We start from the raw sequence: 20,174 nt of genomic DNA on the forward strand, positions 1-20,174 counted from the left end.
AACCACCTGCAAGAAAGCTTTTTGTTTAAATGTTCTCTAGTTTGCAGGTTGATAACTTTGTAAAGGGCCTGATAATAAATATTTTAGGCATAGAGGGTCATAAGTTCCTTCTGTAGCTACTCAACTCTGCCTTTATGAGAATATATTTACATATGACAAAGTATTGTCACAGACATTCCAAAAATGAATGGCTATGCCCGTGTTCCAAGAAAATCATATTTACAAAAATGAGTGGTAGGCTGGATTTGGCTTCCACATCCAAGCTGTAATAAGCACGTGCGCGTGCGCGCAGACACACACACACACACTCAAACATGCCTCAAAATATAAAAATAAAAAAAGTTTAGTTTTTTGGTAAATTATGCCCCCGACAGTGATCTCTGTACCACTGCAGCTGGTCAGACTCTAGCACTATATTGAGGCAAATTTTCAGGTTCAACCTCAATGTCATCTAGTTAAATTTATAGGACAAAAAAAAAAATTTGTTGTAAGGTCACACACAGCGGTCTTAACTTTGATCAGCTATCCCATAAATCTATGCCAGTCATCACAAGGGAAACTGGGTGGATCAATTTAAGCCTAGCACTCCCATCAGAAAAGTAATTCTCAATGCATGTGAGGCTGAAAGAGCAGAAGCAACATGTATCTGAACAATTCAGAGTCCAGGAAACTACTGCACTGAAATTATAAGTGTAAATGATTCAGAATGAGCCTGTTAAGTTTATAAGAAAACTACCCTAACATGCTAAGTTTTTAGAATGCAGTAATCTCCCTGTAATCCATCTTTATATGCCATAACACCTAGAGGCATTTAATGGTATTCAGTAATTACCATTTGAATGTCTATGTTCTCTAATATCATTTGTGTGCAAAACTCACCAACCCGGTTGCTCAAACGAATATAACATGAATTCCATTTTACCCACCCCAAATTGGTTCCTCACACCAAGTCACTTAATTCTACTATTGGCACCATGATTCTTTCCATCCCCTAGCTGAAATCCTAGCTTTGTCCTGGAGGGAAGAATGAGTTTATCTTTCTTCAGAGTTTATCTGGGGACAACCTTGGTAATTCCCTGGTCTGGAGAACCCAAGATAATTTCACTCCTTGGGAGTTTTTAACCTCCATCTTAGATCCAATGTCTAACCTTCCTTCTTACAATGCAAATTTATGATGTGCCAAGCACTGTGTTAGTAGATTTTTAATAAGATTTATCTCCTTGGATATTTACAACATAAATTGATTAACTATTTTTATTCCAATTCAAATGAGGAAACAAAGGCACAAAAGAGGTTATGCCAGTTTCCCACATGTTATACAAGTCACGACTGCCAAGGTCAATAATTCAGTAAGATAGGGTCCCAGGACTGGAGGAACTTGCATTCCCTAGAAAGACACAGGCACATGCCAAAACTAAGAAAGTAAAAGTGCTATAAGGGAAATATCTACAGAAAACAAAAGAGGAAAAATAAATTAATGGAGCATCCAGGGCTAGATCAGAGTGAAATTTTTAATTAATTTATTTATTCTTTAAATTGGCATGACTTCCAGGGCAACGTTCAGATTAGCTTTTACCCTGAGGTGCTGTGTATTGAGCACTCCAGACAAATGAATGAGTATCAGGAAGAAAAGTTCAAATGACAATGAGGTAGAACTTGGAAGTAACATGTCACTAGAGATGGGACAGTTGAGGTAGGCACAGAGAGGCAGGTGGTCTTGAAACTGAGTCTCTAATATCATAGCTCATGTTATTTCTCTCTCTCTCTCTTTCTCTCTCTCTCTCTCTCTCTCTCTCTCTTTAATCACCCTCTCTTCTCTCACCTTCAACCCCCCTTTTCTCATGAGCTCATATAGATGCCCATTCTCCAGAAAGAATGAAAGTTAAAATTACATAGTAGGAAGGCCTACCTATCCAATGTGTCTTCATTTTACATTTCCACCAATATTGGTTCAAATCTGTCTAGAGCACACAACAAGGGTCAAGCTAACAAAAAAAGGGAGTCTCATGGTTCTTCAAGACCAGGGCCTGAGGTAGAAATTTCATGCTGACAGTCTCATGTTAGCCTCTTTCCTCCAGATTCTCTGAGAATCTCCTCAAGAAGCCTCTTCAATTGCAGTAGCACCTTCTGTCAAATACTTCACACATTTGTCACCAAAATGTTTTGGCAGAAGCATCATCTTTAGGTTTTGACATAATCCCGAAGAAAGAGTTTTTCAATTATTACTAATGGAACATTATGCTCCTCTTTGGGAACTTCTGCATGAATAAAAAGGGTCATTAATGACAACTACTTTCAGCCCGGAAATCATTAGTCAGTGCTTGGTGCAGGTTTTTTTTTCCCCAAGCACCTGGTAATTCCCCACTCCCCCACCACCTCTCCAACTCAAAAAGCAAGTTATTGAGTTGAATACAATAAAGTCAGTGGTACTAACCCCCTGAAGGTGAATGCTATTTATTCTCCATTGTTTTGTTTCCCATAATATCTCACATTCCTATACCGCTTTCATTCTGAAATGTTTTAGCAGTTCAGTGATACTTTCCAACAACCAGCAATAGAAACTGTTTTTGTGGTACTTTTGATGCTCACTTTCACATATAAAGACTGACCTAGGCTATTAAAACAGAGTGCTGGGAAGGCCTACCTACCCAAGTTGAATTGTTAAATAATATTTATGCTTATTGAATGGCCAAATCAACATGCAAATCCAATAAAGAGAAAGAGCAATGGTTTTAGAGGTTCAGGTAAATTATCCATAAGATAGATGATCCATTGGGTCAATCCCACCATAGGCTTCTAAAGGTCTAAAAATGTTTTGTTTTTGTTTTTGTTTTTTTGTATCTTTTCTATTGGAGTTCGATTTGCCAACATATAGCATAGCTCAGTGCTCATCCCATCAAGTGCCCCGCTCAGTGCCCACCACCCTGTCACCCCCTTCCCCTGACCACTAAAAATGTTAAATTGATCATCATACCTCTTAATTCAGTCAACAAACCTATAAGGTAAACAACTGTGGCTGATTGGTTAGATCAATGATTCTTAATCTCCTTTCTCTAAGGTATTCAAATATGACAGATAATAACAGGATCTGTTTAAGTAGGTTTCCTCTAATTATAAGTCACCCATTCCTCTCCCAACATATGAAGACTTATGGGAACACAGATGAGCATGATGATTACAATAGGACCACTCCGAATCTACTCTACTCTATTTAAAAGGAAGTCAATCATGAACCTTGATTTATTAGTAGTAACAGCTGGTATTTGATAGACCTCATGGCACACCAATAATATGTCAAAAATTGCTGGTTATATTGAAAAGGCAGACATACTAGTTCAGTATCAGGGAAGTTCATTGGTTCCTTCTCCCCACCCCCCATCATCTCTAAATGATAGTCTTCTACAGGAAAATAAAAGAGAAGTTGGATTATATGCATGTGTAACTATCATTTAGGCATATAGAAATATTCTTTAAGGTGCTTTCTTAGTAAGTGTTATAAAGAAATGAGGGATGTCTGTATAGCAAGAAGAGCTTCCAAGACTAAAAGTAGCATCATGTATAGATACGGCACAGAGCAGTTTATAAGAGCACAAACTCTGGAACAGATTGCCAAAGTCTGGATCCTAATTCATCATTTATTAGTGGTGTTATCTCAAGCAACTTGTTTAACTTTCTCTGTGACATTGGTTAATAACAGTACATGCCATACAAATTGGTTGTACGGATTACCTGTAGAACATGTGGAACACTGACTCACACATAGTAAGTACTCAATAAAGGTAAGTGGCCTCATTCATTATCCTCCTCCCATGACTGAAATCAGCTATGAAAGAATGGGTGATGTTGATAGGGTTTCAGATATTCTTTAATTTTACTTCAAGATCTCAAACACTGTGAGTAGTAACTTCTTCAATGAAATGAAACCATAAAAAAATGAAAAGCTAGAAATCACATTTTTCTTTGAATTCACTCTCCACTTAGATCAAAGAACCACTCTATGGATATATACAGTCATTTGAGGTTGCACAAAGTGCTATAAGGTGTGTGTGTGTGTGTGTGTGTGTATATATATATATATATATATATATATATATATATATATATATAGTTTGTTTATTTACTAATTCAGCACCATTTCTGGATGCACTTTAATGCACTATGTGGAGAAGAGTGTCCTGAAAGCTGTAATTCCAGACCAAATCAGAAAAGTACATGACATTCACAACATATATGCATTATATATATGTAGCATGAAAGTAGAACTTAACATCTCAAAATGTGGACTAGATGACATCTCGGGAATGACTTTTACCACCTATTAATAGAAATGAGAAATAAGTGTGATTTGAGCAAGGTAAAAGTTTGTCATCTACCTATTAGGGCCAGTGTATAGGATCCAAGCTCCAGTGTCATCACAGGGACCCAGCTCCTGTTGTCTTCCTCCTTTGCCATCCTTGGTATGTAGCTTCAATTTCAAGGACACCTCCAGGACCTAAGTGATTCCTGGAGATATAGCCATTTTCAATTCAAAGCCAGAAACAAAGGATGGAATGAGTAAAATTTCAATTCACCTATTAAGGAGCTTTCTCAGGAGACCAACTCAACATCTTTCACTTATGCCTCACTAGTCAGAACAGAGTGTGAAATTATACAAAGGAACTCAAGGCAATCCAGAGTTGGAATGTACAAAAGGAAAATTTAAATTATTACTAAAAGGGCTCAATAGTATATTTGAACTGGCAAAAGAAAGAATTAGTGAACTGGATAATGGATTGATAGAGATTATGCAATCTGAAGCACAAAGAAGAATGAAGAAAAATGAATACTCTATTTCTGTTTCACATCAAGAACACCAATATATGCATAAGAGGATTACCAGAAGGAGAGGAGAGGACAGAGAGAAAGGAGATGAAAAAATGTTGAGGGGAGTAATGGCTGAAATGTCCCCAAATTTATTGAAAAGCATTAAAATGCACATCCAGGTAACTCAATGATATTCAAGTAAGACGAATTCAAAGAGAAGCCACAAATGGACACATTATATTAAAAATATTAAAATCCAAAGACACGGAGTAAATCTTGAAAGCGGCCAAAGAAAAATAACTCATCACTTCCATGGAAATCCAAATAAGATTAACAACTGAATTTCCATCAGAAACAATGCAGGGCAGAAGACAGATAACATATTCAAAGTACTCAAAGAACAGAACCAAGAATCCTATATCCAGCAATTTATCTTTCAAATCCAAAGGTTAAATAAAGACATTTCCAAATAAACAAAAGCTAAAAGAATTTATTGCTAGACCAACCTTACAGAAAATACTAACAGAAGTCCTTGAGGCTAAAAGCATGTGACCCCAGTATTTTTAATCCTCATGAGAAAGCAAAAAAATGCTGGTAAAAGTAATTATGTAATTATAAAAGACAATATAAGGGTACCTGGCTAGCTTAGTAGAGCATACAACTCTTGATCTCAGGGTCATGAGTCCAAGCCTCATGTTGGACTTAGATATTATGAGAAGGAAAGAGAAGAAAGAGAAGAACGAAAAAGAAAGAAAGGAAGAAAGAAAAAGAAAGAAGAAAGAAAGAAAGAAAGAAAGAAAGAAAGAAAGAAAGAAAGAAGAAAAAGAAAGAAAGAAAGAAAGAAAGAAAGAAAGAAAGAAAGAAAGAAAGAAAGAAAGAAAAAGGAAGGAAGAAAGAAAGAAAGGAAGGAAGAGAAAGAAAAAGTACATATTTCTTTACTTTTATTCTCTTAAGTGATTTCAAAAGCAAATGTATTAACCATACATACAAAATATTCTATTGGGCCTGTACCATACAAAATTGTCATGTAAACATCAATAATGGTACGAAGGAGGTGGGCAAAGCTGCACAGAACCAAGGAAATGACCACAGGTGGTGTACAGAGGAGCAAATTAAGAGAACCATAAATGAAGACCAAGAAGGATAACATAACTAAACCATAAATGAATAATTTCCTTTCTTTGCTCACCTTCTCTCAAAGTCATAAAATTATGTAAATAATTGTAACAATGAGTTTGTGGCATTTACAGATATAAATTATAAAACACTAACAACAGTATTTGTAGCTTTGAAACTCAAGTGTGCCTCCTGCAGACAGCATATAACTGTTCCTTTCTGTTGTTGTTTTTTTTTTGCTGTTTTTCCCTTCTGACAATCTCTGTCTTTTGGTTGTGTTGTTTAATCCATTTCACGTCATTATTGTAAAGCTGGATTAACATCTGCCATTTATTTTTGTTATTTATATGTGTCTTGTGTCCTATTTTGTTCCTCTTTTCTCTTTACTTCTTTCTTTTGCATTAATAGCGTCTAAGGCAGCAATTTAGTTTTTAATGATCTTTCACTGTATTTTCTTAAATTATTTCTTCATTGATTGCCTAGAATTTACCCTGTACATCTTAACATGTCACAATCGGCCTCAGGCTTCTACTAACTTATAAATATGTAGAAATATTATCGTTAGGTAGCTCTATTCCCTTTTCTACACATCTGTGAAGGGAAAAGGGGAGTGAGAACACAGACATGATAGATGACTTCTGTCTTGAGAGGGGAGCAGAAGGGAGAATAGGGTGAGAATTTCAGAAGAGAATTTCTCAGAAAATCCTGGAAGAGCCAATGGAGAGTTCCTAACCAAAATGGTCCACCACAGAAATCCTGTGCCAAGAAGGAATGGCCTGGTTCTAGTAACACCACCTGGCTCAGGGCATTGGCTGGGAATAAGGCCGTGGGAAGTGTGACTTCAGAGTGAATGCCGAAGTGGCTCCAGAGGAGCAGCAACCGGAAGAGTTTCATCAACTCTGTTCCTACAGCAGGTCCCTTTGTAGGGAGGTGTGAGCAGGGCATTTCCAAGGCTACCACAAGACTGTATTTTCCTTCCTTGTGAATCCATTTCAGGCCCATTAATATGCCCATAGAGCTGCTACCAATTGTTTTTACTCGAAAGATCATTTTATAAAACATTACACCACTGTCAGTTATACGCTTTCAAAAGCATGCTCACAGGGCATGTGCAAAGTCAGTGCCGGATTTATATAAAAGAATAAAACGATAGAGTTCATCCAAGTGCCTCTGAGCATTTTGTCAAAGCTCCGGGCTGTGGAGCCAAGCTGGATGGCGCATGGTGCCGAGTCCAGCTGCCAGGATTACACAGACAGTGAGCAGTGCGCGCTAACTCCAGACGGTTATCTCACCAGTGCATGCCTTGGTCACAAGGGGGAACTGGCAAGGGGTTATTCAACACAAACTTAGCCCTTTAATCACAAAGCTTGTTAATGCCACACGGGGCAGGAGCCGGGCAGGTCTACTAATGGCCAACATCAGCAGTTTTTCTCCTGCCTCGTTGTGCTTCCAAAACCTAAATGCAGACATAGCAGTTCCACACCCAGGCTCTCTTTCACTCAGTGAAAGTCTTCGCTGGTTTCATTAATGGAGACCAACAGGCAATCACGCCCAGGAGCTTTACATTTATCCTGCCTTGATTGAAAATTACTGTCTATTACATCACTATCCTACATCCCAAGGTCACAAAGGTGTGGACCTGTGTCAGCAGGTGCTCCCTATGCTCAGAGAAGAAGGAAAAATTACCCCCCCCCCTTCAGTGATGAGATCAGGAAGCCCTGATATGTCACCATGTGTTAATGACCTCATTAGACTAAAACCTGTTCCAGGAAGCCTAATTGGAAGTGGCTTGTGATTGTCTTCCAAGTCCTTATTATGAGAAACTCTCAGAGGGAATGGCCAGTGTTCCCCAGTGGAAGTGTGAGTGTACCCGACAGCCCCCAGTCCCAACAAGCTCCTGTAAAGCTACAGACACTACAGGCATTGCATGTCAAATCAGCTACGGAAGTCAATATGCTGCCGAATTCACCATAACTGTTTGGGTTCCAGGCAAACAAAACCCCAAGGCCACAGCCATAGCTGGCTCACCCACAGCCCAACTGTCCAACTCAGCCACGCATTTCTCCTTCTGACTCTCCTCCTTGTCTTCTTCATCTGCATGGGTTTGATTTTGATTCTGAAGTCCATTTTTTTTCCACCTGGTGGCAAGAAAGGCTTACATGGTCCCTGGTGCTCACCATTCCAGAGAAGAAAGACCATCTCTTCCCCCAGAGTCTCAGGAAGGCATCTGACAGGCTGGGCTTGGGACACATGCCTGACCTGAGCCAATCATGGTGAAGATGTAGTGTTGGGCCACCCTGCCTGGTCAGAAGCCCACCACCTGATGGAGATGAGTTGAAACACGATGGAGTCAACTCTGGCTGAACCACAGAGACCAAGAGTGAGTGAGGGCTAATTCACCAGAGAGAGGATGAGCAACTGGGAAAAAAAAAAAAATACCCCCAACATTAAAGTATTGATTAAAATTCAACTTTCTGTTTATGTCTGAAATAGAAGGGGCAGAAATGTTCTCGTCTCTCAAGAACTGACAAGCTAATTGGGAAGACATACATAACACACATAAAACAACCCGATATGTAACAACACAGTTTAGTAAATTGTAGGAAGCCAAACAGATAATTGGAGGCCCAGTGAAGACTGGAGGGCTGGTCTAAGCTTAAATAGATAATAATCCCCTATACCTAAAACCTAAAAGATACCAAGATGTGCATAGAGGAAATCAGGTTATAAATTTATTCAGACAGGTTTCTTCTTGGAGGAGCTTGCCTTTTTTAAATTTGAATAAATTTTTCAACAATAACCACACTACTAAAGACAGTTAACATTTGTGAAGTGCATGCTATGAGTCTGGACCCGCTTTCTACCCTTTACACATTTCGCATAGAATATTCACAACAAACCTAAGAGGTAGATACCACGATTGCCTGCATTTTACAAATGAGCAAACTGAAGCCCTGACGGCTAAGCGTCATGGAGATGGTCACAAATGAGGTTGGGATTCAAACCCAGGGAGGCTGACTTGTTGATTCCACCCTCTTAGTCCCTATACTCTTCTGTGCTCCATTTGCATTTGAAAAACGGAAATAATAATACTGTACTTACCCCACAGGAATTTCATAAGAATTAAACAATGCCTGTGACACATGGCAAGTAATCAATAAATGGTAATAATACTATTTGTTTGTGAAAGAACTGCCGTGCCCTTTTTGCGTGATGAAAAAAAGCAATGAATTTAGATTAAAAGGGTCTGGTCGCGCATCACAGATCTTCACATTACTGGCTGTTTAACCCTGGGGGAATTCATTTAACCTCTCTGGGCCCCTCTTCCATTCACCTGCGAAGTTGGAATTATAATGTCTCTTTGAAACATCTATCTCAAAAAAAAAAAAATTATCTGAAAACAACATCTAAAAAATTTTTTTAAATAACATCTGTGTGAAAAAGTTCTCTGTTTGGGGAAGCATTGTCTAAAAAACAGCTGAAGGGATCCCTGGGTGGCGCAGCGTTTTGGCGCCTGCCTTTGGCCCAGGGCGCGATCCTGGAGACCCCGGATCGAATCCCACGTCGGGCTCCCGGTGCATGGAGCCTGCTTCTCCCTCTGCCTATGTCTCTGCCTCTCTCTCTCTCTCTCTCTCTCTGAGTATCATAAGTAAATAAAAAAATAAATAAAATAAAATACAGCTGAAGACAGGAGTCTGCAAACTCTTCAATACAATAAACATGTGAAATATTAAATGGCTAGGTCAGGGGCTGTATGCACATTTGTTCACGTCTTGGGTGGTACTGGTCATACTGTACAGGAAAGAGTGGTCATTTTAGGACACCTGAGCTCACCCCTGCCACTCATGAGCTGATTGGCCCTGGATGCCTCTCTATCTAGGCCATTGCACAATGATGAGACCTAAGATTACATGGCTTGTACATTGCTTCCCTTCAGCTGGGTTGAGAGTTCCTACTTCAGCAGACTTGAAAATGCCTCCTTTGGATTGAACACATTTATGAGCAGTTAATGCAGGCCGGGGGTAATTCTGGAGAGCTGAGTAGAACATGAAGGCAGTGCCTGACTTGATGTCATTGGGACTGAGGAAAAGTAGCATCTGTACCTCATTGTTTCAATCATCAGATAGCACAGTGGAAGGGTCCCTTGTTTTGCCGGGGCTGATGACAGCGGTGGCAGTGTTACTGACTTGAGTACAGGTCTATGCAATAATTGAGACACGCAAATTATTTGCTTATTTGAAATTCAGATTTAACTGAGTTACCCATACTTTTATTTGCTAAATATGGCAACCCTAGTGCGCAGAGAAGCCACAATGATGGCTTATCTGGAGCAATAAGACACTCCCATAGGTACATTATAAATAAAGTAGACAAAAGCAGTTCCTCACTTATAAAGCACAATCTTTGCATCAATGTCTCCATCACACAGAACCAAGCCATTGGACCAGGGATTGTACTTGTTCCAAGTCAGTCACTTACAGGCTGGTCAGTGTTTGAGAAGTGGCCCAGCATGAGAAATCTGTCAACAGTGACACCATGTAAATGAATCGGTCAGATCTCTCTCTCTCTCCTAAATAATTTGCAGAAAAACATACAATTACACAGTGAACAAGAAATAGAAACAAACTCAAAAGACCACAGACCAAAGGCATGGAGCGGCCAAAGACAGGAGTAAGCAAACGCCAAATGATGGAGAGGAGTGGAGAGAGGGAGGCAGCCAGTTCAAGGCAAGAGGAGGAATCTAAGCAGAGACGGGCAGACACTGAGCCTTTGGAATGATAGTGTCAACAGTCAGGGAGCAGTCGAGAACTGACTCCGATGTAACAAATTCTAGAGTCATTCTTAGATCTTCGAGCTGCTATTTGTTCTGGAAGGAACTACATTCAATTTCATAAACCTTGTGGTGCTCAGGAGAATTTTCTGTGTATTTATATATGTATCCTTATGATGAGCTACTGTCAATAAAGGTTATATGAATGTCTCTGTTTCTTGAAACCTGAAAGAGCATTACACCTACCTTAATTCTCTAAGAGAAAGGTGCCTTTAAGCAAATTCATTCTAGGGGATCCCTGGGTGGCTCAGCGGTTTGGCGCCTGCCTTTGGCCCACGGCGTGATCCTGGAGTCCCGGGATCGAGTTCTGCGTCGGGCTCCCAGAATGGAGCCTGCTTCTCCCTCCTCCTGTGTCTCTGCCTCTCTCTCTCTCTCTCTCTATGTCTATCATGAATGAATAAATAAATAAATCTTAAAAAAAAAAAAAAGCAAATTCATTTTAAGGGATCTTGGGAATTTGGTCCAGCTGCAGTAGTGGTACTAGTGGTGGTGGTGGAGGTGGTGATGGTGATAGTAGTGGTGGTGATGATAATAGCAGTGGCGGTGATGATGATAGTAGTGATAGTGGTGGTAGTGATGGCAATATGGCTCTTGGATTTTGGTGATGGTAATGGTGCTAGTGGGAGTGATTATGGTAGTGGTTTTGATAAGAGTAGATAATAATGATGGTGGCAGTGGTGATGCTAGTGGTATTGGTAGTGGTAGTGGTGGCAATGGTAGTATTGATGATGGTAGCAGGTGTGATAATAGTAGTGGTGGTGGTGGTACTAGTGGTATTGGCAGGGGTAGAGGTGGTGCTTGTGGTGGTGATAATAGAAGTGGTGGTGGTAGTGGTGATGATGCTGGTAGTAGTGATGGTGGTTGGTACAGTCACGGTGATAGTTGCACTGACATGGGCTCTAGTCCTGGCTAATTGCTGAAAGTCTAGGCCCAAGAGAGGAAAGACTCCCCAGTGCAGTATTATGCAGGAAGAACAAGGAACTCCTGCTTCCCAGTCTTGCACTCTTCTCTGTGTTCATTCCTAGCAGAATCATGTGAAGGGAAGATCAACGTGCCATCGGTGTCCAATAAATCACCTGCCACCCTGTGAGGAGTAAGACAGAAAAGAGGGAAGAAACATTCCACTCAAGCATAGAAGAAAAAACATCCACGGCCTGGCACAACACGTGATGCCCTTTAGACTCTTTCTAACCTTAAAAATGAAATTTCTAATGGCCATATTCTCATCAACAAGGCCATTACTCCAACCACCCAGAGATACAAACATACCCATGAGGTCCACATAAATACAATCTCTCTCACACACACAGGACATCCTGATTTTAACCAGAGCCATTCACGGTCCACGCAGACTGCCCCGTAGGGCTGTTGGTATCCAGGGATCTTCCAGAGTCATTTGGAATCCAGGATTGCCCTTGTGTCGCAACTTTATCCTTGCATCTCTGTCTTACCTGAACGGAGGTAGAACCAATTAAATTCTTTCCAAGAGCTGATTCCCCACAGATTTGGGGACAGGTAGGACAACGCTCTGCCGGGATTTGACACCAAAGAAATGTCATCCATGTGTCAGCTGCAACCAGGTGGCAGGGAAGATCATGGCCCCTAGCATGGCATCAGCATTTCTCTTAATGACCTCACGTGTCTGTGGAGAGGAGGATGACAGCCCGGAGCCCCGTGGAACTGAGGGCCTTAAGGGCAAAAGAGCCGTTACTCTTGTCAGGGAGGAATGACTTCAGCCATGTTGGGCCCGAGGCCATATCGTTATCTGCCTTAGTTTGCTATATCTGGCTCACTTAGCTGCCTCTGCAATGCACACTTTTATTCCGTATACCCTTCTACCCTTCGCAGAGAGTATGGATGGCTGCAATCCATAGAAACACTGAGAAGCTTGTAATTCCTCTCTGTTCCAGAGCCGGCGTGACTATGGGTCAGAGGAAAGGAAAGTTCAGGAAAACACTGTAAGTTTACACCCACCTCCCAAAAGTGACAGTTCTCAACCATAATGTCACAGCACTCAGGTAAACCATGATGGGTTGTGAAGTTTGCTGAAAAGGAGTCCATTACTAAAAATAAAACACGGGCACTTGCAAATTGTTTACTTAAAAAAAAAATTAAGTAGATGCAAACCTATCTCGGTAATAATATGCCTCCCACCCTCTTCCGTTCTGATCCGCAATCCTGAGATGGAGTGAAAGGAAACGGTGTTGAGGAGAGAACCTCAGGGTAAAATGCATATAACCCGTGGCCTGTTCTTATCTATGTAGTTGCTATAATTAGCTAAGTGCTTGGGAATGTGTGCACAGGTATCCCTGGTCACATTTCTCAGGAAAAAAAAAAAATGAGATTGGATGCCCAGATTTGCACAGGCATGCAGTCCTCACCCTACACGTGCATCATCTTCCGAAAGGGTATTTGTCACTCAGGTATTTTCCATAGGCTGATGTTATCCGTGGCGGCTAATTTCTAACACCGGTTAAATATATCCCACGTTTCCAAGTGATAAACAATGGAAATTTGCCCTCTTCTTGGGACCAAAATGAGTCCCCAAGGTGGAAAGGAGGTGAAACCAGGAGAAAGAATGTTTCTGACTCCCACTCAACTGTCCAGATGGCTCCAATGTCAACCTTACCAAGGAACTACCTGTCACAGGCATAACGGGGTGAAGAATTTTATCCTCCAGAAATGTTCTGTGAGCGTTCTTTGCAAGAAAAGCAGGATGCCAGAAAATGTGCGTTTCTGCAAGGATCAGAAAGCACACCACTGACAAAGAATCATGTGGCTGTGCGGTAGCAGGAGCAGGAGTTGTAGCAGGTTGCGGGAACAGTGTGGTGAGTTTACAGGAGGAATTATGTGTGGAAAGCAGCCTGGAGGAAGGAAGCTGGATTGATAAAGGACAACAAGAGGGATTGTCATGAGGAGAGAAACTGGGGCAGAAAAAAATATCATCTAGACAGGCTTTGTGGGAACCTTCCTGTTTGGAACATTGGATAGAATCTTAGGTTAACCCCTTTCAAGAAAGTCCTCAGCAGAAAGCGCAGAGGAAGATGAATGGGAAATATCAGAAAGGGAGAAAGAACATGAGAGACTCCTAACTCTGGGAAATGAACTAGGGGTGGTGGAAGGGGAGGAGGGAGGGAGGTGGGGGTAACTGGGTGATGGGCACTGATGGGATGAGCACTGGGTGATAGTGGCACTTGATGGGATGAGCACTGGGTGTTATTCTATATGTTGGCAAATTGAACACCAATAAAAAAAAATTATAAAAAAATAAAATAAAATAAAATAAAATATTAGATTAAATTAAAATAAAATAAAATAAACAAAATAATAAAATAAAATAAAATAAATAAAATAAAATAAAGCACAGAGGCTGGGCCATGCTAGCCCGAGCTCACAAGGAAGTCACATAAGGATGGATTCATGCCCTCACACTCCTAAGATACAGACAAAGTGACACTTCCTCCAAGAATGGACACCAACAATTTACAGGCTCCATCTTATGCAACTTGCTAAGGATTGGAGCAACCTACTAAGCAAATGTGAATATAATATTTTCAGGACCTCTGCATTCTAAGTTCCACTAGATTGAAAATGCCCTAGCAATACATTTTTTTTTTTTTACATTTGCTCTGTACATTCAAAATTACAATAAATTTTTAACTGCATTGTATCATTTGGGGCTTACAGTAACCTAGCATGAAGGTCAATATTACATGATGAGAAAACCAAAACTTAATGGAAGTTCTGTGGTTTGCAATGTTCATCACTGTAATGAGCTAGAGAACTGGGCAAGCACCCACTATTTTTGATTCCAGATATTGTGGCCTTCCCATTGTGAGAAAAAAACCCAACCAAACAAAAATTGTCAGCCTAAGACAGGAATGGAACATCAAGGAAATGGGAAACTACTGTAGCTAGTGGAGTTGGCTCAGACTGTGATTACCCTCCTTTCTATCACTTTCTATCACATGTGACCATTGACATAGCCCTAAACTTGAACAGGCTCCCCTAGAGAGTCAACTCTTTTCCATTACAGAAACCATGAGACAATATTTCTACTCAGCACTGTTTATGTGCAAATGGCCATGGCCTATTGTTACCTAAATCTTAGATCCTTAGGGACATTTCACCACGTTTGACCTTAATCTTTTCCCAGGACCAGAATGTGAATTGAAAATGATCTATGGGTCTTTGCTGAAATAGCTGAGTTGAAAATGATCTCTTGGGTGCCTGGCTGACTCAGTCAGTACAGCATGTGACTCTTGGTCTCAAGGTCGTGAGTTCAGGCCCCACGTTGGGTAGAGTTTACTTAAAAAAAAAAAATTAAAAAAAAAAAAAAGATCTTTAAAGAAGGTGAACTCATAAAATACATGCAAATTAAAGTAAAAAAATAAATGAACTCATAAACTAAAATTTCTCCTTTGATCTAGACAACAGTAAATGCTCAAGATTTTAATGGATGAGTGTCAAGTGAAGAATGAATAAAAGTCTTAAGCATGTGTTAAGATTGTTTTCTTTTCTAATATCTAGATGTTCCTGTGTCCTTCTAGAATTGAGCTTAAACCAACTTTTTGCTCAGTTAATCAACAGAGCCTTGCACTAGTTTAGCAGAAATCCAGGCTCTACTTGGCAAATCGCTTGAAAACTCCACAAGTTTCCTCACATATAAATAAGCTAAATGGTATCTGACTTGAAATTTCACTGTGCTGGTTAACTGAGCTCACATATATGAAATTGCCTAGCATAGCAAGACAAAAATGGTTGATCCTAAATATGATATAATGTAGGCAATCTTGTGTCTTTTTTTTTTTTTTCTGGGAAAATTGAGAGTTGGTATCAAAATTCTAGTCAATATTCTCCACCTATCATTCTCTTCAAGCCACATTACAATTGAATCCAACATTTTACTTCTTGTCCCTAATCTGTATTGTTATATCTGTGAACCTTTTAAGTAGCTTCTGCAACCCTCCCTCAAAGTAGCCTGAGAATTCACAGATGCTATAGCTTTGTTTCCAAAGTCAAGGAGAGACTGTCCTGAACCCTCATGCAGGTGGGTTAGCACACTTATGATGCCAAGATAGAGGTAAAACGAGGCAGATCTGATGATCTACTGGAACTAGAACATGCTATAGCTCCCAGGGGGGTCAGAGTTGGATTTAGTAGAGAGGTCAAGCTGACTGAGAAAACTATGGAGGGAGAGATCTACATGAGAGAATTCATTTTTTAAATGAATGTTGTGGGGGCACCTGGGTGGCTTAGTCAGTGAAGCATCCCGGGGTCATGATCCCGGGGTCCTGGGGTCAAGCCCCCCTCAGACTCTCTGATCAGCAGGGAGCCTGCTACTCCCTCTCCTCCCCTCCTGTGCTCTCTCTCCCTATCTCTGTCACTATCTCTATCTGTCTCTCTTTCTCTCTCAAATAAATAAACATCTTTAAAAAAATAAATGAATGTTATGTTCAACGTTGAACCTCAGGCTAACTTCTGGGAGTGACAAAAATTATTGGGGCACCTGGGTGGAAGAGTCAGTTGAGTGTCCAACTCTCGCTTTCAGCTCCAGTCCTGGTCTCTGGGTCAAGAGACTGAGCCCCGCATTGGAGCTTATCTGCAGGAAAACTTCACTCTATAGTCAGCTGGTTAGCTTCAGTAACTATCATTTTCCTGCCTTCCTTACACAAAATCAGTCGTTTTGATGCTTGTTTTACAGTTACTTTTTTCTCCTAGATTAAATACTTTGTCCTTGTCTTTATTGGATTTCATGTATTTCCTGGCAACACCCACCAAGGTGTGTCACTGGGACAGTGAGTCAGCAAGCCCTCTCACACAAACTGGTCTGTACCATAAGCTTAATCATCCAGGTCTATTTAAAGACTTGGCCAGGGGCACCTGGGTGGCTCAGTGGTCTGCCTTCAGCTCAGGTCGTGATCCTGGGGTCCTGGGATCGAGTCCCACATCGGGCTCCCTGCAGGGAGCCTGCTTCTCTCTCTGCCTGTGTCTCTGCCTCTCATTTTTTTTTTTCAAAAAAATTAAAATAAAAATAGAGTGGGCTGACTTCTTCCAGAAAGAGTCAGACTGAATAGTTTAGGCCTTACTGACATTACGGTCTCTGTGGCATTTTATTACTCATCTCCACCGCTGTAGTACAAAAGAAGCCATGCACAGTGCCTAACCAAACAACCAAAGCAGGGTTTCAATAAAACTTTATTAACAAAATAGGTGATGGTGGATTTGGCTCTCAGGCTCTAGTTTACTGACCTCTCCTCTTCCATTTGCCCAGAAATTAATGCTTATTAAAACTGCGTTGATGACAAATGATCAATTTCATCTTATAGTTTACTTCTTGATTACCCAATAATTGCCTGAGGTAGAGTCTGTCTTCCAATGTATCATGAGGAGTCTGTGAAGGACAAGTTCAAGAGCCTTAGAAAAAGTTGAGCTCGGTTACATCTGCCATACTTTCTTGACCGGACAGAGCTATAAACTTATTAATAGAAGAATATAAGCCTCTGCAATCTAATGTTACACGCCATCACTTCCCAAGAGGAAGCTCGTGTTCCAAAAAGACTGGGTACTTGAGATGAATTCCACTTAGAACCAGCTTTTCAAATTGCAGGTCAAATGTTGTCTGTGATACAAAAGTCCCATAAGCTTCTGGAATGCTGGGCCATTATCTTTTTCATCCACCCCGCATCCTAGTGCCTTGTACACTGTGGTGTTCGTTACATATTTGGTGAAAGACAATGAATGAATGTTGTCCACAGAGACTAAGATTAACACAGACTGCTACTCAGTACATTGCCCTCTTCCAAAGACTTTAGTTCTTTTTAATTCATCAAGAATGTTCAGTGGAGGGGCACCTGGGTGGCTCAGTCGGTTAAGTGTCTGCCTTAGGCTCAGGTCATGATCTCAGGGTCCTGGGATTGAGCCCCAGGCTCTGTGCTCAGCGAGGAGTCTGCTTGTTCCTCTTCCTGTCCCTCTGCTCCTCCCCTGCTCATGTTCATGTGCTCTCCCTCTCTCTCTTTTTCTCTCTCTAATAAATAAATAATCTTTTTTTTAAAGATTTTATGTATTTATTCATAAGAGACCCAGAGAGAGAGGCAGAGACACAGACAGAGGGAGAGACAGGCTCCCCGTGGGGAGCCCAATGCAGGACTCGACCCCAGGACCCCGGGATCACAACCTGAGCCAAAGCCAGATGCTCAACCACTGAGCTGCCCAGGTGCTCCAATAAATAAAAAAATCTTAAAAAAAAAAAAATGTTCAGTGGTACTGGACCTACCAAAACATTCTATAATATCCATAGACTTCTTAACATTTCATTAAAACAGTGATCCTTTTCCAGAAAATCTGTTAATGAGACAAAATAGACACTGGTTGGAGACTTAGAAGACCTAGGTTCTTGTCTTAGCTGTGCCACTTGGGCTGCAGGATTTCAAATAAGCTTTTCCCTGCTGTGGGTCTCCGTTTCCCCAAGTGCAAGATAAATTAGCTGGACTCCACATTCCCTACGGTGCCTTCTCTCTGCTCAACAGTGCTGCCCACACAGGCCACGCATCCACCTCTAATCCCACGCTCTCGACCCATTACCTGTCTTCACCTGAAACGTGGGAAGGACATGACCACTAGGGCCTGGATTGTCTCTAGGGTTCGAACACCCCCTTTTCTTCTCCAAATTTGCACCTCAGCGGGGAAGCCTTTCAGAGACTCACCTGAGGAAGGAAGCATCTTCTAGACAAGACACTCGGGTGGCAAAGGGCCCCGTAATCGCTCTGATGGATCTCCCTGAGATAGCGACACCACTCCTGCTGGGACAGAGTTTCATTGTCGGCAGGGGCAAAGCGAGGAATAATCAGCTCCTCCTGAGTCACAGGGACACGGAGAAGAGACAAGCAGCAGACAGGCAGAGAAGCTAAGAGAAAAACAAAGGCAAAGGGAAACATGGAAAGTACTAACTAGGGAATACAAAAGACTTAATGGAGCAATGATTTACAACAATGTGCCTTTTTTAGGAAAGGCGGATTGAAATTCCACAGAGCTTCAATTTTCCTCTAAACGCTTGTGATTTCAGAGACTCCCCAGAGTCCGTACTCCCTCTGGAGCACTCTCAGCAGGAAGGAAGTCCTGGCCCACCTGCTGTGGGAAGAGGGGAGGCAGGTGGTTTCTGCACTGGGACGGATGAGGCCACCCCCACACCCCACGTGAAGAAAAATGAAGCCACTCTTTTGAAAGAGGGAGCTCAGCCAGAGAACCACGAACACACTCAATGAGAGATTTCTAAGCTTCCCGTTTCCAGAGGTTTCACCTTCCATGGCAGTTGTCAAGGCAACAGAGTCAAGTAACAACCAAAGGACAAATGGCATCAGCCTCACTGGGTGTCACCACCTTTACCTGCCAACTGCAGGTACACATAGTGCCCTCTCTTGTCTGGCAACAGCATCCCCGACTTAACTCCCAGATGCACAGACAGCAGGACACAGACAGAGACACGGGCACACTCTCTTTTCCTACACATGAGGCCTCCTCGTGAGCCTACAAAAAATTTGGAGCCCTCTAAGGGTCTCTCAAATGTAGCAGCCTTTAGAAATATCTGTCATTTTTAACCATTCTGGCAACCTGGGCTTATGCATCATGGGGAAAATATTCTTTGTTCTGAAAACCAATCTGCTAGGGAACCTCAGAAAAGCCAGTTTGTTTGTCTTCAAAACAGACCTAGAGTCCCAAATATTTTCCTTATTCATAACTGCAGGGGATAAAGTGAATGTGCAAATTAATATGGTCCCGATAGCTCCACAAGCCCTAAAGAAAGGATAGCCTCAAGGGCATCACGCTGTGGACTAGAAGGAAGCAGGTATTAGAACCGGAGTGAGTGTGCGTGCAGGGAGCCTGCAGAGGAAGGATGGGCTCCGTGCTGGCCCCGGGCGTGCTCAGTTACCACCGTAAGATGCTCCCTGTTTGGAATCTAAGTGGCAAACAGGCTAGGGAAACTCTACAGTGAATTGTATGTTAAGACCAGCTGATTAGGTCTTCATTCACCCGTTTGCTCCAGACACATATCCTGGCAACACCATAAAAATGTGTAATTGGCCACTCACCCTGGTTTCAGTGCTAAGGACCACCAGGAAGCCTTCCCAGATGTGCCAGTAGACTGGTTCCTTCCATCTGCTGACCCGCTGACATCACTCTTTGTGCGTCATTTTTCAAAACACCAACTACATCCTGTCTGGTCTCGAGTCATGCATCTAGCCTGCCTTATCTCCTCACTACACTGGCATTGGCTGGAAGCTCCTAGAGGGTGGGTACAACATCCAGATCATCTCTGTAGCCATCTTCACGGGGTTTCCTGAGGATCTTATTCATTTATTTATTCAAAAAACATTTCCACAGCTCGCATTAGGCCAGATGTTGTACTGGGACCTGAAGATGCACC

Source organism: Vulpes lagopus, chromosome 11 (genome assembly GCF_018345385.1).
Source record: "Vulpes lagopus strain Blue_001 chromosome 11, ASM1834538v1, whole genome shotgun sequence".
NCBI classification, from domain to species: Eukaryota; Metazoa; Chordata; class Mammalia; order Carnivora; family Canidae; genus Vulpes; species Vulpes lagopus.